The sequence below is a fragment of the Lepidochelys kempii genome, chromosome 6 (genome assembly GCF_965140265.1).
Source record: "Lepidochelys kempii isolate rLepKem1 chromosome 6, rLepKem1.hap2, whole genome shotgun sequence".
In the NCBI taxonomy this organism is placed as follows: domain Eukaryota; kingdom Metazoa; phylum Chordata; order Testudines; family Cheloniidae; genus Lepidochelys; species Lepidochelys kempii.
In genome coordinates this window covers 123,993,318-124,015,968 of record NC_133261.1, presented here as the reverse complement: position 1 = coordinate 124,015,968, position 22,651 = coordinate 123,993,318, and the positions used below count along the sequence as shown (strand labels likewise).

The 22,651-nt window shown below is 47.7% G+C and overlaps 1 protein-coding gene across 2 annotated transcripts in view; it reads left to right on the top strand.

The window, feature by feature from the left end:
• TMEM260 (transmembrane protein 260) overlaps positions 1-22,419 on the top strand; it is an 86,934-nt gene extending 64,515 nt beyond the window's left edge. For both annotated transcript variants that reach the window (XR_012159605.1, XR_012159604.1), the window contains 4 exons: positions 13,807-13,979; positions 14,396-14,575; positions 20,635-20,682; positions 22,164-22,419. The gene's annotated coding sequence lies outside the window, so the exon portion shown is untranslated. The remainder of the gene's footprint in view (positions 1-13,806; positions 13,980-14,395; positions 14,576-20,634; positions 20,683-22,163) is intronic.
• The last annotated feature ends 232 nt before the right edge of the window (positions 22,420-22,651 follow it).

Below are 22,651 nucleotides of genomic sequence, written 5' to 3'. Positions count from 1 at the left end.
TAACTGGGAATTGGTCCTGCTTCGAGCAGGGGGTTGGACTAGATGACCTTCAGGGGTCCCTTCCAACCCTGATGTTCTATGATTCTATGATTCTATGGTTGTCACTAAGACATGCTGTAAATTGGGGAATAAGCCAGATATTAGCTCCCCAGAGACAACAGCAAGGAAAGAACCAACGCCCGGGTGGGATGTCAAACAACCCATCAACAGCCATTGTCCAGCAAGGGAGCTATGATGCAATGACTCACCTGCATGAGGCCACACCAGGGGAATTGCTCAGCCTTGTCTGGACTTGTGTCAGCAATGCCCACCAGACATGCCTGGACTTGTGTTCTCCAAGCACATGGGACTAAGAATATAAAACAGAACACAGGGGGCCCATGCTTGGCCTTTCTCCTTCCCCCATTTATGCTGCAAGCAACAAGGACACTCTGAAGACTCCAACAGAAGGGACTGGCCCAGGTTTCAAGGGTGAAACCTGACCTGTGTACTATGAACTGAAGTATCCACTGGGGTGAGAAAAATTGCTTAATCTAGATGTTGCCCAGTCGAATAGGGCTGAGAGTTTAGACTGCGTGCTTATGTTTTATTTTCTTTTGGTAATAAACTCTGACTTTTTGCCTTTCACTTATCACAGAGGTGGGCAAACTATGGTCTGTGAGCCACATCCGGCCCACAGGACCGTCTTGCCCGGCCCCTGAGCTCCCAGCTGGGGAGGCTAGTCCCCGGCCCCTCCCCTGCTGTTCCCCTCCCCCGCAGCCTCAGCGCACTGCGCCATCAATGCTCTGGTCCACTGCTCCTTCCGGGCGGTGTGGCGGTGTGGCTGGCTCCGGCATGGTAAGGGAGCAGGGAGTCCCAGGGGGGCAGTCAGGGGAGAGGAAGCAGGGGGACGATTGGATGGGGCAGAGGTTCTGGGGGAGGGTGGTCAGGGAACAGGGGGGCTTGGATAGGCATGGAAGGGGGGCCTGTCAGGGGGTGGGGGTGTAGATAGGTGTCGGGGTAGTCAGGGGACAGGGAGAAGGGGCGTGGGGTAGGGGGTGGGGCCCCAGGGGGTGGTTAGGTGCAGGGGTCCTGGGAGGGGGAGGTCAGGGGACAAGGAGCAGGGGGGGTTGGATGGGTCGGGGTTTCTGAGGGGGGCAGTCAGGGGATGGGAAGTGGGAGGGGGAGGATAGGGGTTGGTGGCCTGGCTGTTTGGGGAGGCACAGCCTTCCTTACCCGGCCCTCCATATAGTTTTGCAACCCTGATGTGGCCCTTTGGCCAAAAAGTTTGACCACCCCTGACTTATAATCACTTAAAATCTATCTTTTGTAGTCAATAAATTTGTTTTACTGTTTATCTTTACCAGTTAGTTTGCCTGAAGTGTGTGGTAAATCTGCTCAGGTTAGCAAAGGCTGGTGTATGTCCACTTTCCATTGATGAAGTGGTGAACCAGTTAATAAATTTTCACTGCTCATCTTGATCAGTGCAAAATGGTATATTCCTGAGGTACTGTGCTGGGAGCTGGAGGGATTAGGCTGTTGCCTTTCTCTGTGTGATTCACGAGTGGCTCTGGGAGCATTCATGCAATCTAGCTGGGTGTGGGGCTCCACATGCTGTTTTGCTGAGTGATAACAGGGCCTGGAGGGGTTTGCTGCTTGTCACTAGCAAAGCATTGTGAGAGAGAGCCCAGGCTGGAGAGAGTTAAGGGGGCACAGTGGTCCCACGGTCCCAGGCTGCACCCTGGGGATCCCATGACTATATGTAACAAAGAGATGGTCCCTGCCCCAAAGAGTTTACAGTCTATGTATACGATTAGAAGCAACAAGTGAGTACAGAAGGACAGACAAGGGGGAGAAAAGGGCAACAATGAGATGAAAGTGATCTGCGTGAGTGGTCATAGCAGACCAGCTGCATAGCCATTGCCGAGTTTGTTTGTAGGTATCATGGCAGAAGAGAGAGCCAGGAGGACAGTGTGGTGGATTTATATAGGAAGGTCCTTCCATGTATAAGGGGCACATTGGGAAAAAAAACCACAACAGTGGTTGTAGGAGAATTTGGCAAATGAACAATCCAGGTCTGCATCATTTTCAGAGGGGTGATGGGAGTCCATGTCTCAACACTGTATAAGAGATGTTGGGTAGAGTGGGGATGGGTCCTGAAGGGCCTTGGAGATGAAGACAAGTAGTTGCTGGGGAGAAGAAACACAATCCTTGTGGGGCATCCACCGTCAATCCCTCTGATTGCACTGTTTTGCTGAGATAGGAATGCCCACTTTGGGAGAGAGCCCTGCGAAACACTGGGGATGTGTTGGGTAAATGGCAGAATAACAGGGCTTGAAACATTGGTGGAGAATGTTCATACAAGAGTTTGTCCCACCAAGACGACAAAAGGTGAAATCCTAGTCTCAGCAACAGCTTCCATTGGCTTCAGTGGAGTCAAGATCTCACCCCAAGAATGAGCTGGGTCAAAAAGGGGACAACATTCCCCCCCCACCCCAAAAATTGTTACTTTTCATTGAAATTTTGGAAAATATTGAATAGCTCTAGCCAGGAGCAAATTTTATGTGCAGCCTTCATTCATCAGGGGCTTCTGGGAGCTCACAGGTCGCCATTTGTACTAAAATTTGCAACAAGTACCATTTTATAGCTAGATCGAAGATCTGAAGCTGAGTCAGACAAAACAAAGAAGCTTGGTGTAGCACAGCAGGAGTAGTGACTAGATGGGCAAATTGGTCCATCCTCCCCTTGTACAAATATCTGTCTGCGTGGTGCACAGATACCCATGCCCCAGCACTGACTACAGATGAAATCCACCCTGAGCAGCGAGCCAACATGAGACTTACGCACAATTTACATCTCAGGTCAGGCTTAGTGAGACTTGAGTGCTGCATTGTATCTCTGCTGGCCCATGGCAAAGGGGTGAATTTCACGCACAGCTTGTGCCACAAACATAGGCAGCGAAAGAGGAGGTGGTGGAAGCTAGGGGATAGGCCTCTTTATACTCTGTCATGACCCCAGACTGGTGTGTGATGACTATGCTGGGGAAGCCCTGTAGCTCCGGGATGGTTGCAGGGGGAGAGAAATGCAGAGAAGTATAAGCAGTCTGAGGGTTAGTGTTTCTACTTGCTTGGGGCTGTATCTTTCCCTTCTCCACTTGTGCATCGTGTTCCCTCTCCCCAGTTTGCAGCCATTGCAGCATCTGGCTGGTTGTCTTCGATGTGAGCGTTTTCTGTGTTGCAATTCTTCTGGTTTAAAATGTGGTGCATGGTGCCCAAAGTCAAAGTCTGCTCGTGCTACGAGTTGAACTATGTTTCCATGACTTAGACCTGTAAGCTGGGACACAGTGCCGAAAGGATCCATGCAGGGATTGTGGTGTCCCTGAGATCCCTGTCTTCTCTTTAGCAGCCAACCAAATATTAAGGGCCTGCTCCATCTCCCACAAAGACCAGGGTCAAATCGCCTTCTGGATTTCAAATGGGAGCAGGAGCAGATCCATGTTCCCCCTGCATGTCCGCCAGCACCACGGCTGATGGCTTCCTTCTGAACGCTGGCATCTGGCAGAGGTGGCACTGAATGGTGATGCCAACATTGAGCAGGAAACCAGTCCTGTAGTTTAGTGAAATACCAACCAGTTTTTGAGCTGGCAGCGCGCACTCTTTGTACCAGCTCCAACGGTGTGCCGACACCGTGGTCACCCCTGGCTCTGCGGATGCATTTAGGACCAAAACAGCAGCATACGCCGGGGACAGGGAGTGCAGATCATCTTGAATTTTACATGATTGAGGCTCTGCAGGACAGCATGGACTAGGCAAAGGCAAGAAAGGCCAAGGACTAGGAAAGACGAGAAAGCCAGAGACAGTGCTGGGCATTGTTCTACTGCTCCCGTGTTTAAATCACTGATATCTAATCTTGCCCCTGATTTTGGTCCTCATCTCGTCTGTCTTTTGTAAGCTGCTTCCCGTGACCTTTCCTCTGTCGAGGGGGGTGCATGTTACTCCAGCCAGCCCTTCATGCCAGCTGGCAGAGGGTGCTCTTGCCTAGCATATCTGGCTCCCTCCCCCAACGCCGACTGAATTGTCTTACCACTGTCTGCTGCCACCTGCGTGGGTCCAGAGATCCCCAGGTAGCACTTCAAAACGTTGCTGCTAGTCCACAAGGCTAATACGAAAGATCGTAGAATCCACTTCATGAATTTTCCTGCTACGTTGGGCACTTCACATTTCCCTTGCTTTATTCAAATAGGAAATCTGTCTGTATTTGCATGTGTATGAGAGAGAGAAAAAGGTGCTCTGAATAATTCCAGATTTAATTGGAAATTTAGTAAATCTGCTAAAATATTTAGTGGTTTCAATTTTTCCTCTTCTGTAGGAAACAAAGGCCCCTGGTTTATCATGTGTCTTTCAACAACTTTAATTTCATTTGTAGATTACGGATGGAAGTAGCATTTCCACTCGGTTGCATACTGGGCATTAAGAAGACAAAAACATTCATTGTTTGAAGCACTCAGAATTTTTTTTTTTCCAGACGTTAAGCTGTAGGTGGCATTCTTTATACCTGACATCAGAGCACTTTTGTCAGGCGTTTAGTTGACAGGATTTACTGCAAACCCATCTTAGGTGTGTGAAGCAGTGAAAACAACAAAATGTTTCTGTCAGGTGGCGAGGTTTGGTGAAGAGGGAGCCGGGCTGATCAGCGCTGATAGGGTAACTGCTGCTTTTCAACCCATGTAATTAAAGGTTTGTAGAGTGCTTTGAAGGGAATTAATTAGCAGAGAATGGTGGTTTTGTTTACGGTTTTTCTCATCAACATAATCAGAAGCTAGCCTTGCTAGAGGTAGCAAACTGGACTGCGATTTCCCCAAGCCCATGAATGCTTCACAATTTTATGGTCCCTGCAGGCTTATTACATTGGTTTCTTCACTTTCATTTCTATTGTTGTTGTTATTGTGTTAGCCAGAAGCATGGTCTAGTGATTACAGCATTGGAGTGGGACTCGGGTCTTGTCTACCCTGGAAAGTTGTATCATTTTAGCTATACTGTTATAGTATCACTCCAGTGTGTGTGGACCAAGGCTATATTTGCCCTAGGAGTGCTTTGCCAGTGTAGGAATATCAGTATACCATCCCAGCAAAGCACTCCGAATGTGGGAGTAGCTGTCCTGGCAAAGCTGAGGTTTGTACAGGTATAATACAGCCACCTGCCCACTCCCAGCGCCTGAGCAAAATGAGCTATACTGGTAAAAGCACTGCGTCTACACTAAGGGCTTCTCCAGCTGTGTCAGTGATGGATCATGCCTCTTTACGCTCCTGTCTGAGGCCACGCCTACATTACCACTTATGTCGGCAAAACTTATGTCCCTCAGGGGTGTAAAAAAACCACACACCCACGAGCAACATAAGTTTCGCCAGCATAAGTGGTAGCATGCACAGCGTTATGTTGGTGGGAGAACTTCTCTCGCTCCTTGGGGGCGGTTTAATTATGCTGGCAGGAGAGCTCGCTCCCATCGGCATAGAGCGGCTACACAAGAGATCTGACAGCAGTGCAGCTGCATCAGTCTCTAGTGTAGACGTAGCCTGAGACAGCTGTTCCAGCAGAAGCCCATAGAGTAGACACCACATACTGGCAAAACCGTGCTTTTACTGGTATAGCTTGTTTTGCTGGTCTCTGTCTGTATAAAGGTGCTGGTGGTGGTCCCTTGCTCTCAAGTGGGGTGGGAGGCCACCCCACCTCACTGCGTCAGGCAGCAGCACTCAGGCTTGGGTCCCGCTGGTAGGGCCAGTTGTAAGCAGTCTATAGCTCGTAGCCTGCTAGCAGGGGCAAACAACCTTTAACAGTCTCGAGCTCTAGACCCCTCAAGTAGGGCAGAGCAGGGATCAGTCTTTAGCCTAAGCCTCCAGGCTAAAGCAGCCAGCAAATGGAGCTCTGACCTCTGGGCAGGGCCGGGGTCAAGCTTTTGCCTAAACCTCCTGGCTAAAGTAGCCTGCAAACAAACAGTCTGGAGCCCACAGCCTCCTGGCTGGAGTGAACCACAAGCAATGCACAGGCTTTCTGGCCTAGGACAGGCCACCACATCTGGGGTGGGGTTGGCAGCAGGATGACCCAGGCCCACCCTACTCCACCAAGTCCCAGCCCCAGGGCCTAACAGTGGCAAGTGGTTCCACCACTGGGTCAATGGGGATCCTCTGAAACATGCTGACCTCTGCTCTGGCAGCAAAACTGGATACAGTCTGGCTTCCCTGGGCTACTTCCTACCACAGTCTGGGCAAGGGGGTCCATAGTCCAAGGGTTCTCTGTCTCTTTGGGTTACACCGTGGACGGCAGTCCCAGAAACTCCTCTCCAGGGTGGGCTGCCGCCGAGGGCAGAGCTCTACGCAGTGCAGGTTCAGCTCCGGAGTTCTGCAGCGGGCTGGAGATGTCTGTTTCCTTCCCGGCTCCCACTCAACTGAGCTGCCGGGTCCTCCCTTTATACTTCCTGCCCTGTCCGGGTACTTTCTGCAAGGGCAGTGGGGTGGGTTTGGCTCCACCCACCAGGCAGAGTGTAGTGGTCCCTTGCTCTTAGGTCTGGAGGGAGGCCACTCCACCTCACTGCGCTGCTTTATACTAGTACTGTTATACATACAGGACTTTCTGCAACAGCTGTCAAGGTAAAGGAAGTTCTTGACATTCTCCAGGGTCTCTTTATTGATCTGAATTACAGAAGCAGGATCCTGGTGATTCAGAGCCTGTTGGTGGAATACTTTAGTTTTCTTGGTTGGGTATGAGGCCGAGTTGGTTGTAGACCTCAGAGAAAGTTGAGCTGGTCATGTTCTTTGAATGCCAGAAAATTGACTCCCAAAGCAGGTCATGTTCTCTCAAAGGAACCACAGCCAACGGATGAAGGGCGGGCAAAAAAAGCACTTCAAAGACACCCTCAAAACCAACATGAAGAAGTGCAATATTGACATAAACTGATGGAAAACTCAAGCCCTTGACCAACCAAAATGACAAGGGACCTTGTGGCAAGGATCCCAGTATTTTGAGATCCAGCAGACAACAGGAAACAGAGAAACAGGAAAGGAGGAAAGAACATGCTGCAGCCCAACTCAGCAATCCAGATTCACACCTTCCATTGGGAAATGTCTGTCTCAATTGTGACAAGTTTTTTGGATCCTGGATTGGTCTCATTAGCCACCTGTGGATTCACCAGTGATAACTGGCTGTCATTTTACGGATGACAATAGTCCTCAAACTCTGAGGGATCACTGACACATACATATAGGAAGGGGAGTAACTATAAGACACCTTTATACCAGTGTAACTGCATCCACATTAGAGATTTTTACCACTATAACTTTGATGGTTTAAAAAAAAAATCACACCTCTAGCTGAAATAGTTGTACCAGTAAGCAGGCCTTTGCTAGTGCAACTATTGGAATGTAAGGGCTTGTCTACATGGCACATCCAGGAAAATTAATCTGAATTAACTAAAGAAGTGAATTTGAAGTGGATTAGTTAAACTGCATAAAATCCTTGTGTGAACACCCTCATTCAGAATTAAAGTGGCCTTATTTCATCTTGTCTTAGGCCATGTCTACACTATCCGCCGGATTGGAGGGTAGTGATTGATCTATCGGGGATCGATTTATCACGACTAGTGTAGATGCGATAAATCGATCCCCGATCGCTCTGCTGTCGACTCTGGAACTCCACCACGGCGAGAGGCGGAAGCGGAGTCAGCGGGGGAGCGGTGGCCGTTGATCCCGCGCCACGAGGATGCGAAGTAAGTGATTCTAAGTCGATCTAAGATACGTTGACTTCAGCTACGCTATTGTCGTAGCTGAAGTTGCATATCTTAGATCGATCCCCCCTCCCCCCCAGCATAGACCAGGCCTTAATTCACTTCCAAGTGAATTAAACTAAGCTGAATTAAGCCACTTTAATTCTGAATGAGGGTGTTCCCACAAGGGTTTTATGTAGTTTAACAAATCCACTTCAGATTCACTTCTTTAGTTAATTCAGATTAACTTTCCTGGATGTCCCTTTGTAGACAAGCCCAAAGTGTGACCTCGAATGTCTGCTACACTGCTCAACCTGTGGTGGTCACCTACCTACCTAACTGGAACAGCAGGCAGGCTACATCACTACTTTGGGATGGGATTTTTCCAAAGCCTGAACTCTGCCCCCGTTGAAATCAATGGCCCCCACTGAAGCCAATGGGAGTTTTATTATTAACTCCAATGGGAGCAGTGTTAGGTTTTTTTGGTAAATCCTTTGTTTATTTTTTCTCTTGAAAATTGAGATCAGCCTCTTTGGAAATCCTTTTGCTGTAATTCTCTTAACTGCTGTAATGCAAACTGGCCACAAAAGCTTCTAAAGAAATCAAGCCTTCTGTGAGCTCTAGAAGAAAGAGAGAAAATTGTCACCTTCCCCCCCAAGTTGCATGTTGTTTTCCAGGGAGCAAAGGGCATTCTCTGGGAAGAAGACTTTTATCTGTGGCCGTGAAACTAGATTTATCATCATGCCCTGATTTTGGGGGTGGGGAAGTGCCTTTTGTTTTCTTTGGACTTTAGGCAGTTCATACTGCCATCATGAAACTGGATTTCAAACCACCATTTACTTTTTTTTTTTTTTTTTCTGGGCAGTTTTTGGCATCTAATGTTAATCCTGAAATTGGAAACCACAGTGGATAAAAGTTCTGTGTAACTTGCTTCCAGAACAAATAAGGTACAGCAGATAATTTTAGTGTTAGATTTCAGGAGCTGGGAGGGAGGTGGGGGGAGACAGCACCTTTCCTTTATAATGTCAGCCACCCTTCAAATGCAAGAGCAAAAATTCCCAAATTGAGATCTAGTGCATGTAGAGAAGGTTCATTTTCAAAATGGCGACAGCCTGCACTTAGGTGATATTAGAAGACACCGTGACAGTAAAGTAGTTTTATGCACAGCGGCTTAGCAAACATTTTGAGAACTAGTTTAGCGAAGCTATCAGGTTTAAAAATATCGAGCCACAAAGTTTTAATGAAACTATGTGTGGATCAAAGTATCATAAAGAGCATCCAAGAACTGCTTAAGAGATCCGTGAGTGGAAATTAGAATGGATCTTTGGGATTTATTCAGTAAAGCTGTCTATTTTGACCTTTTTTCAGTCTCATATTAAGGCTGCGGAAAGTGTGTTTTGTTTAGCTAATGCTTGGGGCTTGCGGCAGCTATTAGGTCGATTAAATTGGTGCTGCCACTGAAGTTTTAGTATGCATTAATTGACTGATAAGGACTTGGGAATCAAATGGCTGAAGGAAGGGGCTATCATTGGGTTTTCTCGCTTTATTTCTCTTTGCACTTCATTTACATCTCAAGCCCTATTGGTGATCCAGATTTGAATAAAGCCCCAGCTTAAGCAGTGATTAGATCTCAATAGCTTGGATTTTCAATGAAATTGCTGCTTCCCTCCCCCTTAACCAGATGTATTTAGAAATAGTAGCGGAAACTGACACCTGGGGTAACTTTATCATTCAAAACGAAGCTTCCGTGTATATATAAAAAACCTGCTGACATGAGGGCAGTACTTGATAGGCCTTTGACTCTGTCAGTGTCAGGGGTTAGCAGGAAACAAAGCCTAGGCCAAGCCAGGCTTCAGCAAGAATGAAAGCAGATAAGAAACCCTCCCTTCTCATTCTCAGGTTAGCCCTTTAACGAGCCATCCAAAAAACATGCATTCAAAGCAATGATCCTGTAAACTCCAGAATAAGAAGTAAACCATCAGGAATATATAATGTAACAAGCAGCTGGGTTTTTTTATTCTGATTTTATTGTTATTATTGGGAAGCAATATTTTTAACTGTAAAATTCACCTTCTAATCCTTAAACTGGTGATATGACAGTGTCAAATATGATGGGATTTTGTGATTCTCATTACTGTTATGCATTGTTCTTGACTAGTATTCCATATTAATATTTATAAATGCCATACAAATCGTTTTTATGGAAATAGGAGGCCCCAAACCCTATTTTTTATATTATTTTCAACATACAAACATTACATCCAATATAGTTGATTACATTTTAGAACAAAAATGATTTTGCAAACAATCCACTTAATGCTGGTTAGGGTTGTTGTGGGTGGGGGGGGGGGGGTTGTGTGTGTGTGCGCAGAATGAAAAGCTGCAGATACGGTCTTTTTACTAGTGTTCGCACAAACAGTATTCAAATGATAAAGAATAAAGGAATGTTGATTGCAATGCAAGAGTGATATCAGACAGACATGAAAATACAAACAGGAAGGAAAGTGTGTTTGAATTCCAAAAAGTGTATACCTAAAATAGCAAGAAAAGAAACAAAGTCAACAATCAAATGGAGTTTGGTAATTAACCATTGTCTTCTTGGGAGGAATTTGAATAGCTACCGGCCTCCTGGTGATTCTATTCTTTTCCAGTGTGAATTCTCTTATGAAAGAGAAACATTGGGAATTGGCTGCCTGAGAATAGATATATTATTAGTAGACAGTAGCCATGTTTTATAAAGAGGAAGGATGGTTCAGTGGTTAGGGCTCTAGCATAGGTCTTGGGAGACCTGCGTTCAATTCCCTTTTCCACCATAGACTTCCTGTGAGATCTTGGACAAGTTGCTTAGCCTTTGTGTGACTCAGTTCCCTGCCTCTAACGTGAGGGTGGTAATACTGTCCTAACGGGTGCTATGAGGAGAAAGACTAACGATTGTGAGATGCTCAGATACTGCAGGGATGTGGGCCAGATGCGGATCAACAGTAACATAGAAGGAAGTCAAATCTGTGAAACCATTACTCAAGTATTCTGCTGAAACAATAGCTTTGATCCATTTTTTGAAGGGGGAAAACCAGAGTGAAGTTTTTCTTGAAGCAGACAGTGTCAGAGTTGGACACGTTCCCTTCCCCTTTCTCCTTCAGAAAATAAACGTTTGGAAGATGGAACCCAAAATAGGTTTCTGTGAGGATATATTAGCTGTCCCTTGCGTGCACGCCCTGGATTGGTGCTGAGGGTTGCCATGAAGGAGCATGCTGGATTGGCAACGTAGTGTCTGAGCACCTTGATTTTGGCATCTTGTGACTGCAGGACAGAGCATGCCAGACTGGTGTCATAGGGTTGCCTATGACTAGCTGACTGAGCATGCTAGATTGGCATGATAGGTTTGTCGTGTGCACACTGGCTTGGGGGTGTAGTGTTGGACTGAGCATGCTGGGCTGGGGTTGTTGGTGAGTGCTGGGCTGCTGGCATTCAGTTGTTTCAAGAGTGCTGTTTATGCATTTATTTAAACAAGTGCCTCAAACGTTACATGCAAACACATGAAGATAAAAGGGTAAAACCCTGGGCTCTTCCCAACCTTCATCATTAGTTTAGTTGGGAGTTTGTACTGAGCTAAAAGGAAATGGATGTCTTGGCTTCGCGTGGCTCCATAGAAATCAAAACTACCTGTAACCCAGCTCCAAAGAAACACAGGTCTAGAAAGACTGTGATGATGGCAATGATCATTTGACCCAGGCTGTGACAATGTCCAGAAAACACCTGTATTGTGTGAAGCAAAAGGCCACATGTACTAGCGATGGATGAACTTCCGAAAATTGCTTTGGACTCAAATAATCACCCCAAAATGTGGGTGCTTCCCAGAGTCTGTGGTGGCTCCCATCTCCTTGACCTCATCCCTCCTAGCACAGGACACTGTCTCTTCCTCCAACTCCCTCTGCCTTCTGTGATGGATCTTCACAGAAGCTTCCTTCCAGCTCCAGGCCTGTGGGAAAACTTTCTCCCCCTTTGTTTATGGGGTTTGGGTGTGTTGGCTCCTCCTAGCCCAGCACCCACTTGCCTGAGTCCTGCAGATCTCTTTCTTCAAAAACATACAGCTAGCTGGGGTTTCCCTGCAGCTTGCATCCCAGAGTGCAGTGTGTATGCATGTACACAGTCTGAAAGTTTCATCTTCACATGGCAGCCTCTAATTTCCCAGGGATGGAGGCTAGGGGATCTTGTGACCTACAAGCAAGCTGTGTGTTCTGGGGTGTATATTGTGAAGGAAACCCCAAATTGCCTTTGTAAGGCACTGGGGAGCGTGTGTTGCAGGTCTCCCTCTGTGCCCAAGCACAGAGGATATGAGCTTGTTACAGCCTTATCTAGGGAAGTGTGTCTCTTTAGCTCACACTGATGCCATGCATGCTGTCAGCTCTGGAGGTGGCCAGCGAAACCCCTGGTGTATCTGTCAGCTGTCACACCTTTACACGTTGAAAGGCTGAGACCACAATAGTATCTCTCTTGCCTGCAGAGAGTGAAGAGGACACATGGGTTTCTCCCCAAACCCCAAGCCCCCCCCGCCCCTTTCAGATGGGAAAGGAGGTTTGTGATGTCCACTGGCTGGACGTCTCAACTGAAGTGGGAGGAGACAGCAGGACAGTCAAGCTTCTCCCTAAAGGGGAAAGACCCTGCATTAGAGAGTGAAACCAGGCCCCCTCCACTCGGTTCAAGAGGCCCTGCCACTGCCAGGTAAGGAACTGGGGGAGGAGGTTGCTCTGAGTTCAGCTGAGTGTGCTGGGAAAGTTTTGCTTTTTTACAAAATGGGAAGGAAAAAAATCTCCAAACCCTCCAATCTGGGGTTTCGATTTTTGTACAAAATCCTTTGCAGGCCAGTAATCATCATCATAAACCTGAATGGTTTCCATGCAGCGTGTCTGTGTGGGTTCCAAATGAGCACCTGGGGGGAATCCCAACAACCCCCGCCATGAGGCAAATCCACGCTCAGACTGCGATACAGCCGTGGCTGTCACTGGAGATACTGAACCAGTTCAGTTCTGGAGGAGCGTTACATGGCTGTATTACCAGATATTAGCCAACGTGAGCCCATTTCGGGTCACAGCAGATCTCAGATAAGTGAGATTTGGGTAAACTGAGGCTATCGCATGTGGGCTCCTCACTACCTTCACATCTCCATATAACTCTGACCCTGCCTACCTATCGCTCCGTGCTGAGCCTGGCATTGTCACCCCACCCGCACTCTGACATTGATCCCATCCTTGTTCCCCTGCTTGTCCGTGCCATCACCTCCGTGCATTTCTCCACACAGCCCCCTGTGTGCGGTACCATCTCCCTGTGCTTATCCTGAAGGCCCCAGCCATGTCCACATTAAAGCCGCCTTTGACAGCCTCTTCTCCAGTGCTGCCTACTGTGAATATAGCTGATGTATAAAAATCCCCTATTTGTTGTTCTCCTTCCCTTCACCTGTCTCCCTAACAAGTCTGTCCTTAGACTATGAGCTCCTGAGGGCAAGGACCGTCCCTTTTATATTGTGGGCATCGTCGTAAATAAATAATGACTGAGGTTGTAAGTCAGTGTCAGGTACCTTAGAAATACAGAGACTAATCGTATTGCCTGAGTGTTGGAGGGATTTGTGCAGGAACACTGCACAAGACGTAAGCACTCTCTTACAATTTCCGGCTCTCGCTCAGTTGTTAATTTGAATCTTTTTTAATCTGAAGTAAAATTGGGTTTACCGATGGATTTGGATTAATCAGATCTGAAAGTACCTGGAAAGCCAGTAGACAGTTAGAAGAATTAACTTTCAGTGCTCCAAAAAGCGAAATATAATGGAAACTGGAATGGCTGTGGGAACCGATCTCTTGAATGACATTCTGTGTTCTGTTCAAACAAAACAAAACAGCCTGCGTGCACCCCCTCCCCCAAATACATTACATAAAACAATGCAATCTTCTTGGGAAACTTCTTAAAGAACCATTCCTGGGAAAAGATTTTTTTCCCCCCATATTAACAAGTTGTTACTCTTATTTAAAACTTCTCTCTCTCTCTCTCTCTCTCTCTCTCTCTCTCTCTCTCTCACAGGTCATATGTGGATAGAATTTAACATGCCAGATCAGAGAATTGAACCATCTAGCCCAGCATTCTGCCTCGGGCAGTGGCCAGTACTTGATACTTCACGAGAAGAGAAGCATTCCCTCCCCGATAACTTATGCAGTGATGCTGTCTGTGGAGGATCAGTTTACACCCTGAAGCAGGCGCGTTGATTACTCTTATTTTAGCTTACCTTCCATAACAGCAATTGTTATGGTCACCAGTATAGCCAAACCTTATTTAAATCTATTCACAGCATCTGGGTTCTTCTGATGGGGGAGTCAGGTTGCTAGCTCATGGGAGGGAGGGTAGGGATGCATTTTTATCACTGGACTCGAGGAATAAATGATGCCCACAACTTCTAGGAACTGCAATCTTAACTCCCGCAGCCCTGCAATGGAAACTTGTCTCATAGCATGGCTTGCTGAGTTAGTGGTGAATAAAGCCCCTTGCAGCCCATTCACTTTGATGCTATGTAACCTTTGAGGCTCCGTTTGCGGTGTGCCCCCGTACATTACAAGTCACCCACATTTACCTGAAATGATCTTCAGACCTGCGGCATGCCTTTTTCTCCCAATAGATGCTGCTATTTGGCACTGCTCATGAATCTGCTTTTGCAGCTTGCCCAACTGGTTTGTAGTTTCTAGTGGCCAGAGATGGCCTAGTTGAACCAGGAGGTGAGAAAAGAAAACATCAGTATACACGAAGGATGAGATTTTGGGGAACTGGGTCTCCAAATCCTTTCAGCAGCTTTGAAAAGGTAAGCTTAATATTTAATTGCTAGGTAGAATCCACTGTCGTGATAGTAATGGAATGGCGGTGTTAGATGGGGATGGGAAAGTACAAGCGTGGATTTGAAAAGCGTTTCCCTAAGGAAAACTGATGCCCCGTTTTGAACAGCTTTCCTTCCTGCTTCCTCTGCTTATCATTCGTTCCACCTATTCATAAAAGGGACTGAAGCAAAACAGAGGCCTTTGTGTTACTTGCTGGCTGCCTTAATGAGAGGGGAGTTTCAGAATTGGGGAGTGGGTGTGTGTGCTCACATGCCATGGTATGCCTAGAGGAGGGGGTGGGAGTGGGGAATAACAACTGGGTAACTGAAGAAGGAAATCAAAAGGGAACTTTGTGACCAAACTGTCTCCTGCAAAACTTGGCCCTGACTAAGATCTCATGCAGGTTTCACAGTGTGTGTAACCCCCTTGACTTCGGTAGAGATATTCCTGACTAACACTGGTGTACTTGAAATCGGAATCAGGCTCATTATGAGCAAAACTGTAGGTATAGCTGGTAACACCACCAACAGCTAAGGTTTTCTAACACTTTTCATCATAAGACCCTGTTTTCAGTTGCTTTTAACTTTCCCAACCTTGTCCATGCTCAGTGTCTGCCTCTGGCTGAGTTACTTTTATTTATTTATATTTATTTATTTATTTAAAGTTTCAGCTAAGAGAGTTCAGCTGTTGCTCAGAGCAAAGCTCAGGGAAAATATGTTTAAAAATTCTCGCTACTGTTTTGCAGACAAGCGCTATCTCCTCCACGCTTTGGAGCGCCCGGGCTTGAAATTTGGTAGAGGGGTTGCCCTTGTGTCAGTGAAGTGCTTTTCGCATCCTTGTAGAAATCTACCCATATTTGGCCAAATTATGAGCTTTTAAGTAGAGCTTTGTTAAAGTTTGACAGATAAATTCTCTGCGGATTGTATCCACGCTGAGCATGCTCCGCCCCTCCCCAGGGGCTACAGGGGATGAGCAGGATTTTCCTCAGTTGCACCTCCTGGCAGACAGGGGCTACTGTGGCACCAGGAACTAAGAGCAGAGAGTCTGTCGCTCCATCCTGTGCTCTCAATTCTCCCACTGCTGGAGGAGGAGACCAAGGAAGCTCGCAGAGTGGAATGCAGAGGGGTGAGGAGTGGAGGTGGGGCACAAGCTGCAAAGAAACAATCTGTGAGGTGGGGTGGGGCAGAGCATGCTCAGCCTGGATGCAATCTACCCCACACCAGGGGTACCTGCTAGGGGACAAGGGCAGAAGGGGGCAAGTGTGGGGAACAGGGAACGAACCACATCTGTAACCACTGGAGACTCCACATCAGAACCTGGAATAAAGCACAGGACTCCTGAATCTCAACAGTCCTCTGCTGTGACACCCACTCACAAAGTGTCTTGTCACCTTCTAGTAGTAGGTCCACATACAGGGTAACAGCCTACTGCTGCTACCAGCTATTCCATTAGATCAAGAGCTAGAGGTTTTGCTGTGGATCTCTAGATTCCAACCCTTCTGATAACATTGTAGGGATTCAGTATTGTTCCACATGATGGAATTTCTGTTTCTTCTTTGGGTGCCTTCTCATGTCCATTCCATATTAGGTGTGTGTGCTCGCCACATACACCAGTGCTGGAAGTTTTTCCCTCAGCAGTATCTGTAGGGGACCGGCTCTGGCGCCCCCTGCAGGGTGCTCGTGGTATAAGGGGGCACCACCGGCTCCCCCGACGCTCAGTTCCTTCTTGCTGTCAGTGACGGTGCTGGAACATCGGCTGCTTCGGCTAGCAGTGTTTCGTTTTATGTTCTTGTGAACCTTGAAAACCTGTAATATAGTTGTTAGTTTCTTAGTTACCCTTAGCAGTAATCATCAACTTTTGGTTAGTCCCAAATGGGACTCAGCCAGGGGATGGGGCATGCCCCGTACCCAGGCTTTAAGCCCTGCGATCACTGCAAACAATCCACATATCACATAAGGTGATCACCTTATATCATCAGTGATCCACATATCACATAAGGTGCTTAGGCCAAGGGCACATAAGTGACAAGTGCCATATCTGCAAGTCCTTTAAACCTAGGATGAAGAAGGAGCGCGATATCCACCTGAAAGTGCTCCTGATGGAGTCGGCACTCACTCCGGCACCGGAGGAACAGTCCGTCTCTGCACTGAGCACCGGGGCCTCCATGCGCAGTGCTCCGCCGGCGCTGTCCATGAGCCAGCACCGGCCCTCCATCCACGGCTCCGGGGAAGAAGCGGAAAAAGAGGGGGAGGGGAAGATCTCTCACCTCCCATAGGGGCAGGAGAGGGCTGGGGGTGAGCCACAATCTGTGCTAAGCAGCTCAGCACCCCCTTTGGGAAGTCGGACCCCATCTCAAATCGAGAGGTGCAGCCCATCCCATGCTTCGCCTGTGATCTTGGATAACAGTGCAGGCCCTAGCCAGCTTCAGATGCCATCGATGCCCAAAGCTCTTTGAGCAGCTCAAGAGATCTTGACGCTCCCCGTGCTGCCCACACCAGCTCCCATGGTACCCCAGTCTTGGGGAAAGCCCGTGTTGGGACGTATGCATGTGTCCCTGCCTAAGTGGTACTGATCCCCACCGAGAGGGACGTCCTGCCAACATTCACTCGCTCGAAGCCGTCACACCTCAGGACTGGAGAGGCAGGCTCTATGGAGCCCTCTTTGGTCCCCACACCGGACGCATTGATCGAGGGACTCGAGGTGTACCTTGCCAGTAGATTGGTGCAGACCCTCTGAGGCATGTGCCACCCGGCAAGAACTCCGGGACCGGCCCCAACTGTCTCCAAGGGCCCAATACTGATTCCGGCACTGATTGGACACCAGAGACCACCGGCCACCTGGCTGTCATCGCCTTGTCTCCAAGACGGAGGTCGCCCTACTCAGGATGATCCTCCCAGCAACTGACCCATAGTTTCCAGTCCCATTCAGTGTCCTGGTACTGATCGAGTAGCATGAGGTGCGGATTGCTGGTATCTGATGCAGATCTGCTGAACGCCGTCGGTCACAGAGAGCCTGACCAAGACAGTCTTGCTTGGACAGGTTGGCTTTGGGACGCAGTGACCGGCATTGGTTGGACAAGAGCCACCGCTCAGCCTGATCCTGGTCGCCTGGGACCAATCACTCCACTGGTAGCTCCAACTTGGAGCAAGGTTCCCTGCCTGCGGGAGAAGCCCCGGTACTGGCAGTGCCAACTACATTATTGTCTCAAGTCTGAAGGGATGTTGCGGTGCTTCAAGCCATGTGCTGCTCTCTGGGCCTACTGGTGAATGACAAAAAGTCAACGTCAGTGCCAGTGCAGAGGATAGAGTTTTTCGGAGTGGTCCTCGACTCTACCTGCGCCAGAGCGTTCCTGCCGCTGGAAAGGTTCCACACGATGGCAAACCTCATCGCAGAAGTCTCCACGTCCCCTCTGACTACAGCCAGGGTCTGCCTGCACCTGCTGGGCCACATGGCAGCATGCACTTACATGGTCCACCATGCCAGGCTCTGGATGCAGCATGGTGGCGACTATCTATTCCCAGTTCCGAGACCCTCTGGAGAAGATCATTACCATCCCCCAGGCAATAGAAATCTCAATGCGAAGGTGGACCGACCGCAGGACAGTTGTGGAAGGGGTTCCATTCGACAACCCTCCTCACTCCATTGAGTTGGTGTCGAACACCTTGGACCTCGGTGGGGGGCACATATCAGCATCCACCAGACACAGGGGATATGGTCCCTGGAGGAGGCACGGTTACACATAAGCGTCAAAGAGCTCTGAGCGGTCCGGCTGGCATGTGGAGTCTTCTTTCCCCACCTGTCAGGCAAGGTGGTATGAGTCTTAACGGACAACACAGTCTCGATATTCTACATCAACAGGCAAGGGGGAGTGCTCTCGTCGGCTCTCTGTCAAGAGGCACTCCGTCTGTGGGACTTCTGTATCAGCCACGAAATTCACTTGGAAGCTTGTCACCTTCCTGGTGTCAGGAATATGCTGGTAGACCAGCTCAGCAGGGACTTCTCCTCTCACTACGAGTGGTCGCCCCATCCAGAGGTAGCCTGCATGATCTTCCTGAGGTGGGGAACTCCCCAAGTGGACCTATTCGCTACCAGACAGAACAGGAAATTCCACCGGTTTTGTTCTCGACAGGTTCTGAGCAAGGTCTCCCTCCCTGATGCCTTCCTCCTGTCATAGTCAGAGGGCCTGATGTACGCATTCCCTCCAATTCCTCTCATCAGCAGGGCCATGGCAAAGATCAAGGTTATCATGATCGCCCTGGCGTGGCCTCACCAGCATTGGTTCGGCACGCTCATGAGCCTGTCAGCGGCCCCTCCCTAGCCCCTACCCAACCAACTGGAGCTGCCATCACAGGACCATGGTCAGCTCTTACACCCCAACCTTGGATTCCTCCACCTCTTAGCATGGATATTGTGTGACTGAACCCGGAGGAGCAGAGCTGTTTGGAAGGAGTCCAGGAGGACCTGTTGGACTCCTTCCAAAGTAGGAAGTCCTCAACTAGACTGTCTTACCTGGCCAAGTGGATGAGGTTTTCCCTCTGGGTGTCAGAACGGGACATCTCTCCCTCATGTTCCACCATACAGGAACATGGACTATTTGCTCCATTTGAGGAGCCAGGGCCTGGCGCACACTTCCATTAGAGTGCATCTTGAGGCCATCCCCACTTTTCACCTGCCGATCCAAGGACAGACTGTATTCTCCCATGACATGAAGTTCAGATTCTTGAGAGGGTTGCAGAGATTCTTCCTGCAGGTGCAGGCTCCTGTCCCACAATGGGATCTTAATTTGGTCCTCTCTAGGCTCACTGGCCTGCCCTTTGAACCTCTGGGGTCCTGCTCCCTTTCCCATCTGTCATGGAAGGTCACGTTCCTGGTGGTGGTGACGTCAGTGAGATAGGTCTGAGAAATTAAAGCCTTGACCTCAGAACTGCCTCGGTCTTCTACAAAGATAAGGTTCAGTTGTGGCCCCACCCAGCCTTCCTGCCAAAGGTGGTCTCCACCTTCCATATGAACCAGGACATCTTCCTTCCGGTGTTCTTTCCCAAACCACACAAAACCAGTGAGAAGAGGTGTCTTCACGCCCTGGATGTCTGGAGGGCCTTGGCTTTTTACTTAGAACGTACCAAGCCTTTCCGTAAATCGACTCAACTCTTCATCGCTACAGCGGATAGGATGAAGGGTCATCCAGTGTGCTCGCAGAGGATTTCCAATTGGATCACCTCATGCACAAGGACCTGTTACGACCTGGTGGGGGTTCCACTGTCGCCGATTGTCAGAGCCCACTTGACGAAAGCTCAGGCATCTTTGGTGGCCTTCCTGGCACACATCCCTAACCAGGACATCTATAGAGCTGCAACGTGGTCCTCTGTCCACACATTTACCGCTCATTAGACTATCACTCAGCTGGCCAGGGACGATGCTGGATTCGCCAGAGCTGTGTTGCAATCTACACGTCCGTGAACTCCTACCCACCTCCAGGGGCACTGCTTCAGAGTCACCAAATGTGGAATGGACATGAGCGAGCACTCAAAGAAGAAAAGACAGTTACTTTTTCTGTAACTGGTGTTCTTTGAGATGTGTTGCTCATGTCCTTTCCATGACCCACCCTCCTTCCCCACTGTCGGAGTTTCTGGCAAGAAGGAACTGAGGGTGGCGGGAGCTGGCGGTGCCCCTTATACCGTGCCATGCATGCGCCATTCCAGGGGGCGCCAGAGCCGGTCCCCTACGGATACTGCTGAGGGAAAAACTTCTGGCACCAGCGTATGTGACGAGCACACACACGTACAATGGAATGGATGTGAGCAATGCATCTCGAAGAACACCCGTTATGGAAAAGGTAACTGTCTTTTTTGGCTTTTTAGTCAACTTAGGAAACTACATGGAAAAAAACCCCTACATTAAAAGAACGTGACGGTTGCAAAAGGCAAGCGCTCAAAAGTTAGGATATGTCAGTAGTCAGGTTTCCTGTGCAATCTTAATTTGACCGCCCTGTGCATATGCATTATGATACAGTCTTTAATTACATGATCACATACAATTTTTTCTACAGGGCCTCTGCCTCCTTCAGCGCACAGGATGGATGGAGCTCAATAAATAGGTAGCTATCCAATATTTCTTTCTGGCCATGGGTGTGTGGCCGTAGGTCCTATTTACTGTACACAGTTGAATCCCTGCACAGAGTAGGAATGATTAATTAAGGACTACCCTGTGTCAATCAGACTAGTTTTACTTGTGGCCTAAACTAGGCTGGGGCCAGTGCTTCCAATGGAGTGGAAAGCTGCTTGTAAAGTTAAGAAACTGGACTTGGATTCAATTCCTGCCTCTGCCACAGATTTCCTGTGTGATCTTGGACAAGTCACTTAATTTCTCTGTCAAAGGGGGATAATGGCACATCCCTATCTCACAGGGGTATGTGAGGATAAATTCTTCCATGTTGGTGAGGTGCTCAAATACTGCAGTGAAAGGGGTCATGTACAAACCTAGCTAGAGAAAGGCAGATGGTAAAAGTCTAAGGCCTTTGTCCAAAGCCCACTTCTGCATTTAGTACATGCCGCACACACTTAAATAAAATGTGAAAAATGTTTGCATTTCATTCTTTAAGTAACAGAGAAAGTCAAGCCGGATGTATCGGAAAGCTTAGAATTTGAAAGCAATATTATCCTCTGCCTGCAGTACAATGATTGAAAATGACATCTTCTGCATACCCAATTAAAATACATACCTTTTAACCTTCACAACCATCGAAGATCTGTATCATTAAGACTGATTCAACAAGATGCCTTGATATTCTAAATTATTTGTATGCCTGGTATTCCAAATAAACATTTGTGAAATTCATTTCAAAAGATGTTAACTCTTGTGAAACCCGTGTGCCCCAAAGGGATTATATAAATTTCCATGTCAAATATTTGAAGCAAAGCACTTGTACAGAAACAGTGTTTTTTTGTGTTTTGATGCCTTTCATTTCCATAAACTAGATTACTTTCTGAAATTACTTTCACACAGAGAACAGTTTCTATTGAATTCCAGTCAGTGAGCTCCTTGGAATGTGATGTGAATAAAATATCGATGAGCTATGTAGCAGCCGGTATGCATATGCATGTGTGTTGTATGAGGAGGGCAAACCAAGTTTAGATTTTATCTGTAAGAGGGTTCATAGACAGAGATTTACTGTCTTGGAGTAATTGCTAAACAACTGTTTCATTTATATCCTCACAAGAAAGCTCTCTGGATTTCTGTCTCCATCTCTTACCTGGCTAACGAGATGATCTCTCTTGTTAAGTACTGATTTGCTGGCATGCAGCTGTTTCTGGCTGTCAGGAGTTCTTCAACGGCAAAGTTTTATCTGCTTCTTGCAAACCCTGATTCTGCCAAAAAAAAAAAAAAAGGCTTACACACAAAAAATTGATCTGAGCCAACATTATCCATATTGTCCTCCTTTTGCCAACCCTGTGAAATGATCAAATGCCCAGGTTTCTAGAGGAGGAGGAAAGAAACACTTGAAAACGAAATTTGCCGTTTTAAGTTTTACATAAACTACTCCTAAAACCTCTGTTTTCTATCATATCTTCTGTTTAGATTACGTCGGTCTTTGTGGGATTGGCTTCTGAAGTTGTTCGCAAGAGACTAGTGGGGACAGCGGGGACATCTGTGATCAATGTTCTGCAACTCAGCCCCAAATCATGGGCTATGGGAGCCTCCCTAAAGGACACGTGTCAAGTTCACTGGGTTCAAAACAAGCCGAGTCTGCAGAACACTGTGTCTCCTATCCGAATGGCTTCAGAAATTAAAAAATAAAACCCCAAAGAGATACCATCAATCAAGGGTTGTGCATTTGTGGTTTCTAGTTATTATTTGTAGTATGTGATTTATAGATTATGAGCAAAATTCTTCTTGCTGAACAGCAGTGAGGAGCCTCTTATCCTCAGTGAGGATCTTTATCATATATTTTGTGCTTGTTCAACACATGGCACTCCCATTGACATCAGTGGAAATCTCAGCTACAGAATCAGGATCAGCAAAGTGAAATCTGTCTTCTAAAACCAAACTAAACTTTCAGTCCTGCT